This window comes from Amblyomma maculatum, chromosome 9 (assembly GCF_055883805.1).
Source record: "Amblyomma maculatum isolate TAMU_Amacu chromosome 9, ASM5588380v1, whole genome shotgun sequence".
NCBI classification, from domain to species: Eukaryota; Metazoa; Arthropoda; class Arachnida; order Ixodida; family Ixodidae; genus Amblyomma; species Amblyomma maculatum.
Window position 1 is genome coordinate 36,406,419 of NC_139352.1, and position 12,189 is coordinate 36,418,607.

The following is a 12,189-nucleotide window of genomic DNA, read 5'->3' on the forward strand; positions in this document are numbered from 1 at the left end:
ATTTTAATTGTAAGCCAAGGCTCCAACGCCAAAATCATCAAGCGCGCCGTGCGGGCCAAGTAGGAGCATGGGGCCGGTCCGTATATGTGCACGCAAAACGCAAGTGATGCGCTTAAAAAAACAGTACTCACGTAGTGTGACCCTGAATTCCGTCGCCAGCGTCCCAGTCTTGCTAGCTCGTCCAATGAATTGCGTCAACTACACAGCGGGCTTGAACTGTACGAGTGCGAATCCGCTGTCGTGGCTCGACTCCGTCACTAGCAGGAGAAATATTGACTGACTATTCTGCTAGGTATATACCCAGCTGACATGTGCTGTGAAGAACGGCTTCATATCGTTCTGTAGCTAAAGGCCATCTGCATCAAAAAAAAAAGCGACTGCATAGAGGCGGAGAGATTATCTGGCATGCCAAAGGAAAATAAGTGATTCCGCTAAATAATCTGTTCGTTCACCATTTTTGACACATCACTAGCTGCGGATAGAATATGGTGTTAGTTGCGCACACTTGAACATTACACGGTTCAGATTTTTTCATGAGCACGCGGGCGTCAACGCTAAGGCAATATGCACTGAAATATCAAGGAAGGCACAAAAGATGCGATAAGACGCCTATGCGCATTATGGACTGTCTTTTAGAAATGTTGTGTGGATTTTTTAGGGCGGCCTGTGACAAAGCATCTTTTATCAAATGCTGATTTTTTTTATAACATCGTGATGGAAAAACGAGAGGCAGGTGTAGGCGTAACTGCCCGATATCGCAAATTAAATTCTTGCATACGCAACAGGTTTTCAGCCCCTAGAGCAGAAGCTATACGCTACAGTGTCATTCAATAAAAAAGCATGCAAATGAAATGATTCTTCTTAATAAAAAACCCTGAAATTAACAGAGATGCCCGGAAGTATTTCAATTCATTTTTTCTACTTGATAGATGAGCCCTTAGGCGCTGGTCATGGTTTATCATCATAGCCATAAAGAGTTTTGTTTTGGAAGTATTCGAGTGAAGTTGGGCGTATTTCGAAACCACGCAAGAAAGGAGTTCATTAAAACGGTAGAGACACCAAATTGCAAGATTCTGCAAAGCTTTTCGTTCGCTTCCTTTCATTGTGCAGGCAATCACAGCCTAGTATCAGACCCAAATAAGGTGGAGAAAATATTTTATTCCTTTTTTAATGTTTCTGAGAATGCTCGTTCTTGAACTCTGGATCCATCCCAAGAGCATTGACTGTGATTTAGATTAACCGACATAAACGTAATCAATTTTTTGTGACTTTATTGCACAGGTTTCTGACGTAAAAGGTCATGTTTCTAGATGTGTTCCGATGAGCCAAAGCAAAATTCCCTTTGCTGGTCCACTCCTTTGAACTGCACAAGAACTGATGGACCCGTTGGTCAGACATGAATTTGTTGTTTGGGGACTTGGTATTCACACCATATTTAGAACAAAGCAGCAACTAGCATAGCAGCGATCAGCATCATGGAAAGATTACCACTTCATTGTCATCTATCTGCGTTTTCACATCTGCGAGGCAAAGAAGAAAGACTTCATCTTCATTCTTTCGTAACATGATTCCCCCGGTGTAAGCGCCGTCCCGGTGGTAAACTGGCAAAGAAGAAATTAGTTGGCATGGCTTCAGCTGGGAAGCCTGTACAATGTCAGCAGGGTTAAGAAAGGAGAAGGCTGCGGGCAGAAGAGGGTCAAGTTCATACGTCGCATCGATGAATTGGCGCACCGCACGGTAAGGGACACAAAAGTTTCTCCGAGTTGCCAACGCAGCGCACCGGAGACCATAGAAGTAACAGGGAGCAGGTTCATACGGTACATGATGATGGCGCATATCGTAGGCAGACTTCTGGGAAGTCCGAGAGGCGAGGAGCTAAATACGGGCTACTAGGCGTGTATCATTGGCTTGAGTAATGGCGTCACGTGCGTAGGTGATTATGGAGCATTTGGGACCAGCATGTCCAAATGTAAGGCGGGTTTTTGTCCAAAGAGCAGGAAAAATGGTGAATAACCCGTTATGTCGTCTTTTAATTCTAAGGGAAGGTCACAAATACAACGAGAAGTCCATGTCGTGGTGTTCACGCGATGCATACACACGTAACATGTCCGTTAGTGCCCGCTTGAAGCACTCGGTAAGGCATGCTATACGCGGTCGTAAGCTTTTGCTACGTAGAACATGAACACAGGATGTCTGTAATAACTCGCGGCAAATAAGTAGGTACCACGCCCACGCCAGTCCGTAGGTACCACGCCAGCCCAGGTGTAGTGTTTCCACCAGAGTGGAAATTCAGACGCGGGTTCTGGTGTGTTTATTCTGGTATGTTTCAGACGCAGTTCTGCTGTGCCGACCTAGTGTGTTTATTAGGTGATGTTTCTGCACGGTTCTGGTGTGCCAGGCCTTGTGTGTATTTTGGTGTGTCCGTGCTGATGTTAGCGCTCTGGTATTTGTGGCTGGTGTATCGACAAGACCAACCTGGTGTGTGCCTTGTCATTTTACTGCAAATGCTCGTTACTTTCCTCGTTTGACAAGGAAGGCGTTGTTATTGGCTAACTAATGAATGGCATGCCTACTGAAAAACGAAAAGTTCTACGGGGCAATAACCTGACACAATCTCATCAAATCACGTATTCTCTCGTGCGGTGCACATCATTATCATAAAATATCTTCCATAATTTAAATTAATGTACAAGAAGCTATGAGATCTTACGCAAATATATGCGACTTGAATGGGATTTCTTAAGTGATTTGAGTGAGACTGTGTGAGAAAATGTGAGGTTATTGCCTCATACAATTTTTACAGTGGGGACAGTATGAAATATCAGGAGGCAACTAAAACATAGATATGTATGTGGTCTTCAACCATGCCAGCTGCCTTCGACTGCTTTCGAGCACTGAACAGGCTCCTTAAATGTCCATAAGATGAATCCCTCCAGCAACCTGTGCCAAATAACACTCCTAGTTCTTACTGGCGCCTACGCAACCAGGATTGCAGCTGCTGTTCAGTTTTCAATATCGGGCAATCGCATATGCTACCTTGTTCTTTTCGAACAAGAGTTGCCTTCTTATTGGGGTGTGAGCGACAGGTCTAATTCAGCAGAGCTGCTTTAGGTGTTTGTCGCCAAAAGAGCTGCTGCTGAAGGTGTAACCTGAGAGCCTCCGGCGAGGATCGCGTGGTTTTCTCGCAATATTTTCAGCCCTGTGAACTGTGCCACCTGCGTCTGTTGTGAGTCTTGGATTACGACACTAGATTCACTGGATCAACCTGTGTGCAGAATGAAACTGAAGGCGGCGGCGGTCGCGCATCAACAGTTCCGAATATGTTCCTTTGTGTTGGAAATAGACGTTTGTTTCCGCCAGGTAGGACAGGATGTGTCTGGTATTCAGTTCCCAAGCAGCACACCACTATTGGGCCACCGCGGGTCCAATGTTGGAAAACCAGTGATTCAGTATTAGACCTATATTGGCCCTAGGAGAAATTACTACTTTTTCTTGCATTGGGCCGTCGGTCATGCCATCACAGGTCCAGCGTTAATCCACTATGGCACTACCAATATGCGTTTACTACTGGCTTGTCCATTCATAGTCCAGTTATGATGGCCTTCCTAATCTATTGGCATTCCGAAGGTTTGGAAAACAATGATTTCCTTATATTGTCATTTCAATGGGTTTCCCATTAATGTGCCATTATAAATCTGCGCTTTTTGTAGTCATTGACAAGCCTTGCAGTAGTTTCGCGCACATGATTCTGAGACTAATTTTTTTTTCTATTTTACAGAGTAAGGAGGGCACACAGTTTAATCGCCATGCAATGATGGACCTGTCATTTCTATCTTTCTGTGGCAACCAGTGCAATAATATGATTAATAATAATTGGTTCAGAGGAAGGGAAAGGCGCAGTATCTGTCACACACACTGCTGAGAACACGGGATCGAATCCCGGCCTCGGCGGCTGCGTTTCGATGGAGGCGAAACGAAGTGGCGTCCGTGTGCTGTGCGATGTCAGCGCACGTTAAAGATCCCCAGGTGGTCGAAATTACTCCGTAGCCCTCCACTACGGCTCCTCTTTCTCTCTTTCCACTTTCATTTCCACCTTCCTCCCTTCCCTTACGGCGCGGTTCGGGTGTCCACAGAGCAAGTGTGACAGTTACTGCGCCTTTCCCTTCCTGTGAACCAATTTAACCAATTTAATTAACCGCGCCGTAAGGGAAGGGAGGAAGTGGGTTTGAAGGTGGAAAGAGAGATGAAGGAGCCATAGTGGAGTGCTACGGAGTAATTTCGACCACCTGGGGATCTTTAACGTGCGCTCACACCGCTCAGCACACGGACGCCTCTGCGTTTCGCCTCCATCGAAACGCAGCCGCCGAGGTCGGGTTCGAACCAGGGAGCTCCGGACAGTAGTCGGGCGTCTTACCACTGCGCCACCCTCGGGGGGGGGGGGGGGGGGGCGGGGGAACAACCAGTGCAGTGCAATGAACCTTTTGTACTCACAAGCAACAACGCAGTCAAAAAGAGGAAGCAAAATGATTCAGAAAAAAAATGTTTATTTGACTCTTTGATACATTCATTCAACGCCTCCTGGCACAACACACACGAGAGAGGAAGGTTTACCTACTGGCTATTTCAATATAGTGTGAACAGCCTTTCAATATTCAGTGTATATTTATTCAAAATTATATACCTGTCTCGTATGGTTATTGAGCTGCTGGCGATTCAAAGTAACCGAATACTTATAAGAGACCATTCGTCATTTATAAAATGCATGGAGGAGGAGCTCTTGAGACGTGGGGCTCTTGAGGGTCGTCCTGGGAGCTGAGGCGCCCAGGGGTTCAGACATTTTCCAGGGACGGGAACAGTGCCCACTTGGAGAGGATGCCTGCAAATCATACAATAATTTCAAGATGAAATCCTAAGAATCAGAAGCAGCCACTCCTTGATTTCACTATGGCATCTGCAAAACAAAAGAGAAACACAAGCATTACTGAACCACGCAGAAATCTGGCTAATTGAAATATACAAGCAAAAAAGGGGGAGCATATATCATTTCTAACGATGAGTCCCATGCTGTAAGCAATATAAATCAGTTAAATATTTCTTTTGCAATGTAACAAAGCTCCTTCATAAAACGCTGCCATGAGCTATTGACACGAGTTTGCGGTTCTTGCGCTGGTTGGTATGCTGTTTTTAATGATGTCAAGATGACATTGTAGGCGGCTGGAAAATTGTAACAGCGCCTTGACAACAGATGGACTGGAATGGCAGCGGAACTCTGCGCCGATTTTAGGGCATCTGCTCTTTTACTGTTGAGTGGTTTCCAGTTCTGAAATCTCCATATTTCCACAAAGGTGTTATCTACTCATACAAAACGACGGAAGGGTTGTGAAAAATGAAAGAAAAGAGGAATAAAATTGTAGCAATATATGCAAAATGTAAAAAAGAACGTTTCTTGGAAGTTTAAAATTCAAACCTGCGCTAATTAACAAAATAGACTTGTCTGGTAACTAATCGCTCGGAAGAGAGAGGTAGGGAAAAGGGTGAATGTTCTACATGCTTTGAACAGTTTCTTGCTGTAATTTCATGCAAAGACCTTCGAAAAGGCGACTAAATCCACTGAACGCGTTAAATTCAATGCAGCTTTGTTTTGTACAGCATCAATTAAAGAAAACAAATCTACGTCACTGCTGGTGCCGTAGCTTAGGAGCGGACATTCTAAATTAAAAAATCTCATTCGACCACCTCCTGGCAGTTAGGGGTTTCTCATGGAAAAAAAACTTTGGAAGAATAAGGTGGAAGTAGAGTTGTACGCCTGAAGCAATTCATGTGCGCCTAAAATTGGGCGTACAAAAAATATTTCGTAATTATTACGCAATCTCGTAAAGAGATTAAATGCAAAGCAAATGCTCGTACTTCTGCCGCTGCGTTGCAAAAAAAAAAGTATTCCGAGCGGTCGCGGCGGCTCAAGCAGAAAGAACGACACGGTTCCAACAAGTTCGAAATATTTAGCTTCAATGCCGCGGCTTATGACGAAATTGGCAATCATTTGCATGTGGATTAGCCTTAACTGTCCTGCAGCCTTGCAAGAGCGAGCGCTTTCGATCTCGGGGGCATGACCAACGTGCTCCCCGATGCCACCGATGGTAGACGACATGACAGAGATAGTCCATATTCGAAGGAGCAGTCTTACCAAAGCCGAAAATTCAAATTCTCACCATTCGTTCAGCGCTGCTTTGCGCACATGTTAAGCTTGACAGTACTCAAAACGTTATAAAGAACTCGTCCCAGCATTTTTATTCTTTATTCCTGCCGAAAAAAATACAGTGTCCCATATACTATAGTATTTTCAAAACCTATGACGAGATGAAAAGTCGAGGTTACTCACATATAGGGTCTTCCAGGCAAAACTTTTGAGGTGCGCTGTTGCTCCGACAACGTGTCAAATTAGGCTTTTCGCTTCCACAGTCTACGAACAGCTCCAAATAAGCTGAGTTTAATCGTTCGACGGTGAAGGTTGTGGAGGATGTAGTGACGACATGGAGACGCGTTCATTAATACAAACAACGAAAACTATTTAACTTTTAATTACAAAAAGGGCGCTATGTGCAGGAGAAGCGCATGAGCGCTGAGCAGACAGCTGGGTGAACTGCCTCAGTCACCGCTAGTTCTTCGGACCCCGAAGTCGCCCAACCATAAATTATGTCGCTTTAGCTCCCGCAAGCTTGCCCAATTGTATTAAACCAATTCTGTGCATGAATAAATGAACTAGTTCTCTATAAAAGCAGTCGTCGTAGGGGAACTTATGTATAAGCGGAGAGACACAGGCTCTCTTCTCCCGCAGAAATGGCTTGGGGAACATCAGGTGCTGAAAAACACTGTGATGTCATAATTTCTATCTACCGGGAATCCAAGAACATGCCACTATGCGGAATTGTCTTTAAGGCTGCTTTTCTGGTGTCGAGTTAGATACAGATTTCCGATGTATACAGAGAAAAAACAACGTGCCGATTGTGGGAGCCGAACCCACGACCTCCGAATGTGGGTTCGGCTCCCACGTTGTTTTTTCTTCTACTTTGTATTTAATTATCTCTCCCCTAAACAGATTACAATACTAATTTCTGTGATTATCTGAGCAAACATTAAAGAAAAGAAAGACATAAAAGTACCATCCCCAACGCTTTCCTTGGCCTCACCGACTGTTGGCTTCTTTCCTTCATGTATTATAACGAGCACCCTCATTTCCCCTTAATTGATCTGCTTGTAGCTTACGGGGGTCTCGGTTCTGGCAATCTTGAAGCCATACCTAGCGTAAGAGGGTTCGAGTACAGCTTTCGCCCTCGCTCTTGATCACGTTCTACGTGACGCTGGCGGTAACAAATGACGTTCTACGTCCACCGCTATGGCTGAGGGTGGCGCTGGTGAACACTCTCAAGGTTCGTATACAGACAACATAAATACCCAAGCAAATAGCAGGGGGGACAGCGGCTGATGTAGCTCAGTTGGAAGAGCACCGGACGCGATATTCGGAGGTCGTGGGTTCGGCTCCCACCATCGGCACGTTGTTTTTTCTTCTACTTTGTATTTAATTATCTCTCCCCTAAACAGATTACATTACTAATTCCTGTGATTATCTGAGCAAACATTAAAGAAAAAAAAGACATAAAAGTACCATCCCCAACGCTTTCCTTGGCCTCACCGACTGTTGGCTTCTTTCTCTCTTGCTTCTACAACGTTTCAACGAACTAAGTTATTTGTTTCTCCAAAGCAGCTCTAAGCACTGTTAAATGTGGGGCAGTGTGCTATGGCTTATTTCATGGTGGAATAAAAAGGCTACTCAGAGAAAAGAACAGATCTAAAACACTTACTAAGGTAACAATGCGCTCGGATGTGGGCTTTTTGTTAAACTAGGATGTCACACATTCAACCAACGCCTATCGTCATTTCTCGCAGAACCAAGAAATCATTGATTTTTTAAGCAAGATATTTGGCAGGTCGGCCGAATCTTATTACTATATTTCCCCTCCACGCGTCACTAATCTACAACTAAATAAGGTGGCGCGCTGTACTAGGCAGTGATCCCAACTGTATTACAGCTTCATGCAGGATACAACCAAAATGAACAAAAATGATCACAAATGCTACTATGAAGTGTTCCTGATGCATTTTATTCAATAAATACCACATTTACTAGCGAGAACACACCACGAAAAGCCTGTGCCCGTGCAAGTCGATAAAAACTCCGTACGAGTGGAATTAACCAGAAAACAAAAACTTACATCAAAATCGGCAGGCAAGACTAAATATCTCGTTAAAGAACGCAGGAATATGGATTGTTACATGACGCGACATACGGAATTTTATCGCTTGCGTGGGGTGACTCACATTGCCATTCACGTGCCTTATATGCGTGTTCCATAAATGGATGCAGTGAACCTCCTTGTGCAACTTGGGCAAATTAGAGCGCTAATTAAGCCGATTCCAACCCACTTAGTGCTGATATGTATTGCTTGAACAATAAGATGTTGCAGAATTCAATTCGTTTATTCGTGATAAGCAATACAGATGCATATGAACCACTAGGCGCGTCAGCGTGCAGCCCGTTTTATATTTCATGAAGTCCGAGGCAATGGCTTTTGTATGCCAAAATTGTAATTCCAACCTCACTGACCACCACTACGTAAGAAACAGACCTTAATCGTGCCATGTATTTTAACATCCTTCCTTAGCTATTCGGCGTAACGAGGACTCACGCGCAGTGCTCAGGAGCCCAAGTGTCAATATATTAACGCGGCATAACAATACCAGTTGTACATCAAATGAGTGGGCGGTAAAACGTGAAATTCGGCTTCTGCAGCAATGCTGTGAATACGTGAATGCAATTCGACTCAAATGGTTTCTCTATAAATTCCATGTAATGGCTTCGAGCATGCATGCATGCAATAATATATAGAAATGCGTATCCCTGATTTCAGTTTGTCATATATAACCTCTTGTGGCCACTACTGTTAAGCGAAAATCGCTAACAGCTCCAAATAGTATATATATATATATATATATATATATATATATATATATATATATATATATATAATCTCTTAAATACAGCTGAAATGCTTTCTCAGAAATCTTACCGAATTGCTTCTAGTATGCGTGTAATAAAATATACGAATATCGATCCCTGTTTTCACTTGAATAATCACAGTACATATTATTTTGAAATTAAATATAGCCAGGCCTCAGCGTATCGGGACAATATCGGGACATCGAGAGACAGCGTGGTGCATTGTCGATGGTTTTTTAGAACGGCTTGGCAGATATATTAATAAGACAGGAAGAAGTGGTCAAAAATAGACTTTTAAAAACCGGCCCGGCCCATAATGGGAGCACATAGTACAAATTAGTCGCATGTAGCCAATTCTCAGAGGTTACACTTCCGATATTGGGTGATAGGAATGCAAATGGGTCCAATGTTACCAGGTTCTAAACACGGCTGTACCAATATCGGGGAAGCATAGGTTAAACAGGTCCAATATTGCCAACGTTTTTGAACGGTATCAACAACATTGGTGGAGCACGTGAACCTTGGACCGCCTCCATCAAAAATCGGTCACGGTGACTGGGATTCGAACCCGCATCCTTGCACACAGTTGTCGTGCGTCCTAACCACTGCACCACCATGGTGATATTCAGCAATATTACTATAACGGGAGGTTTGCACAGCTGAAGGAGTTGACTCAGCATGGGCAGCAGGAAGTTGACCTTTTGTGTTGCCTATGCGCAACTATTATTTGTGAGGCTGAATGCACAATCTAGAAATTGATTTTCTCTATTCCTGTGCGCCCCTGAAGTAATCGTCTTGCTGTTGTGGAGCCGTCTGCTGCTGAACTGCAGTGATATGTAAATACCCCAAATTAGTCATGATGTAAGTCAAGTGTGTAAAGAGAGCATATTAGATGTTTGACCTTCTCTGAATAAAAGACTAACTTCACCTTTTCCTTGGGCATCGCGGATGCGCCGAGTAAATATTTCAATGGCAATGAGAATGAGGAAAACATTAGTGCTGAGTTATGTGGCTTGATATATTTTAGAACAACATCCGGTCCACTGCGCCTCTGCTCTTGCATTGTACTACATTATCTCTTCATTGCGAAGAGGTGAATGAATGTAGGGAGATTCGCGGTGTGAAACGAGATATTTGAGAGTACCGGAAGGTAAGCAGCGTTTGACCGTTTAGATATTCGTGCAGTAAGCAATCCTGTGACATAAAAGAAAATTGACCCCGCCCTGTGCATCTGCATCGTAGCGCTATACAAGCATTTTATTCCATGCATCATATACTGCGCACTTAACAATGACATCAACGGCGTCGTTTGGGAGCTTTGAAGGCATTATTATACTATAATGTGGTTATTTGTGTTTAAAATAGTCACAATGTCTACATAAAGACACGCAGCCTCGTTACAACAGGAGACATAATAGGCCTAAGGCAAAGCGCAGGCGTTGTAGCATCCAGATGTAGAAATCGTCACCAGAAATGCAGAATGACATGAGCTCGAAGAGAATGTGACAACGCTGAGCCGTCAAGGTAGCCATGCCTTTATTCCTAAAGACATTCTCATGTACACATACAACCGGTTTTTCAGAATACAATGCGAGCAATAGTGCTGTGTCAAACTCTAAAGTCGCATTCATGAGTAATTTAATGGAGAACTAAGCAATTTTTAACAGTATGTAAAAAATTAAACGCCTAAAACAAAGTTATTTTCATGGTTTTTTGCGAAGCATGGAGAACGTCAGCAGATGTCTGCAAAAGGGAGGAAGGAGACATGCTCCGTGGTTGATAAGACATTCTGGAGACCCTTATATACATCACGCGCGGGTCTGTACCCTTATCACGCAGTGGCTGTGACAAAAGCATATTGCTAGCCTTAGGCTATGGTTTAAAAACACACGAAAGAGCAGTGATATCTTTCTGTGCAGGTATACACATATGACGCATTAAACTATGCTCAATTACAATGCATGAGATCATAAATAGTCCGTCAAAAATCACGTCACAGTGTGCTTCCCTTTGAGGAGATACGCTCTTGCGGACTGAATAGCTGCAAGAGGAGACTGCTCCATTGGCAGCACTGCTTGTCAGTGTGTGCCCCTTGTGCGGGGTGATGTGAAGCCCGGGGAGCTGTGCGCGCGTTTGGGCTCAGCAGAACGTATAACTCGCTCAGCTGCAAAATGGTACATGTTAGTTGTAAGGTAAATCCCTGGTTTTCGGGTGCATGCTACGAGTTATTGCGGAAGCAGGGAAGCTGTAAAATGAACATTGTCAGATTTGTAAAATCACTCTTTCAAATGCTTGTCCTTGCTAAGACCGAAGTGTGATAAATGGCTGATAACACATTTATACCGACGCTCACCTGTGTCCGTGCGCTGGTGCTGGGTGAAACATGAATAATGAGGTGATGCAAAAGGCAACAGGACACATTTTAGATTGCTCTCTGGTATGATTGCGCTTATGTGCAGCTCAAAGCGAAGCCCAGCTAAAGCAAATGGACATAAGTCGCATTTTTAAGGTTTCTAGCTGGTCTGATACACTTATGCAGAGCTAAATGTGAAGACCAAGCAGCTACATAAGAATGCATGCCGTATTTTTGAGGTTCAGCAGCAGTGTGCGAGCGCTTGTGTGCAGTGATTGCGAAGCCTCAGCAGGAGCAAAATGACGTCACATTTATAATGTTCCTAACCAGTGTACGCGCGCTTATGCTGAGCTAACTACGAAGAGCGGACAACTGCACAGAAATACATCTCGACTTTGAAATGTTTATACCCAATGTACATGCGCTCATGCAAATAAAAATGTGAACACAGAACAGCTGCAAAAGGATACATGTTGAATTATTAAGTTTCTATGCAGTGTGCGTGCGCTTATGCCGACATAGAGATGAAGAACTAGCACCTGCAAAAGGACACATGTCGCATTTGTAAGGTTTCTCGCCAGTGTGAGAGCGCTTGTGTACAGCTAATTGCGAAGCCTGAGAAGCTGCATAAGGACATAGGTCGCATGTGTAAGGCTTCTCGCCAGTATGCGTGCGTTTGTGCAGGGTTAAATTTCCCGAAATAGCAGATGCATAAGAACAAATGTCGCATTTGTAAGGTTTTTCGCCAGTGTGAGTGCGCCTGTGCTGAGTTAAATGCCCC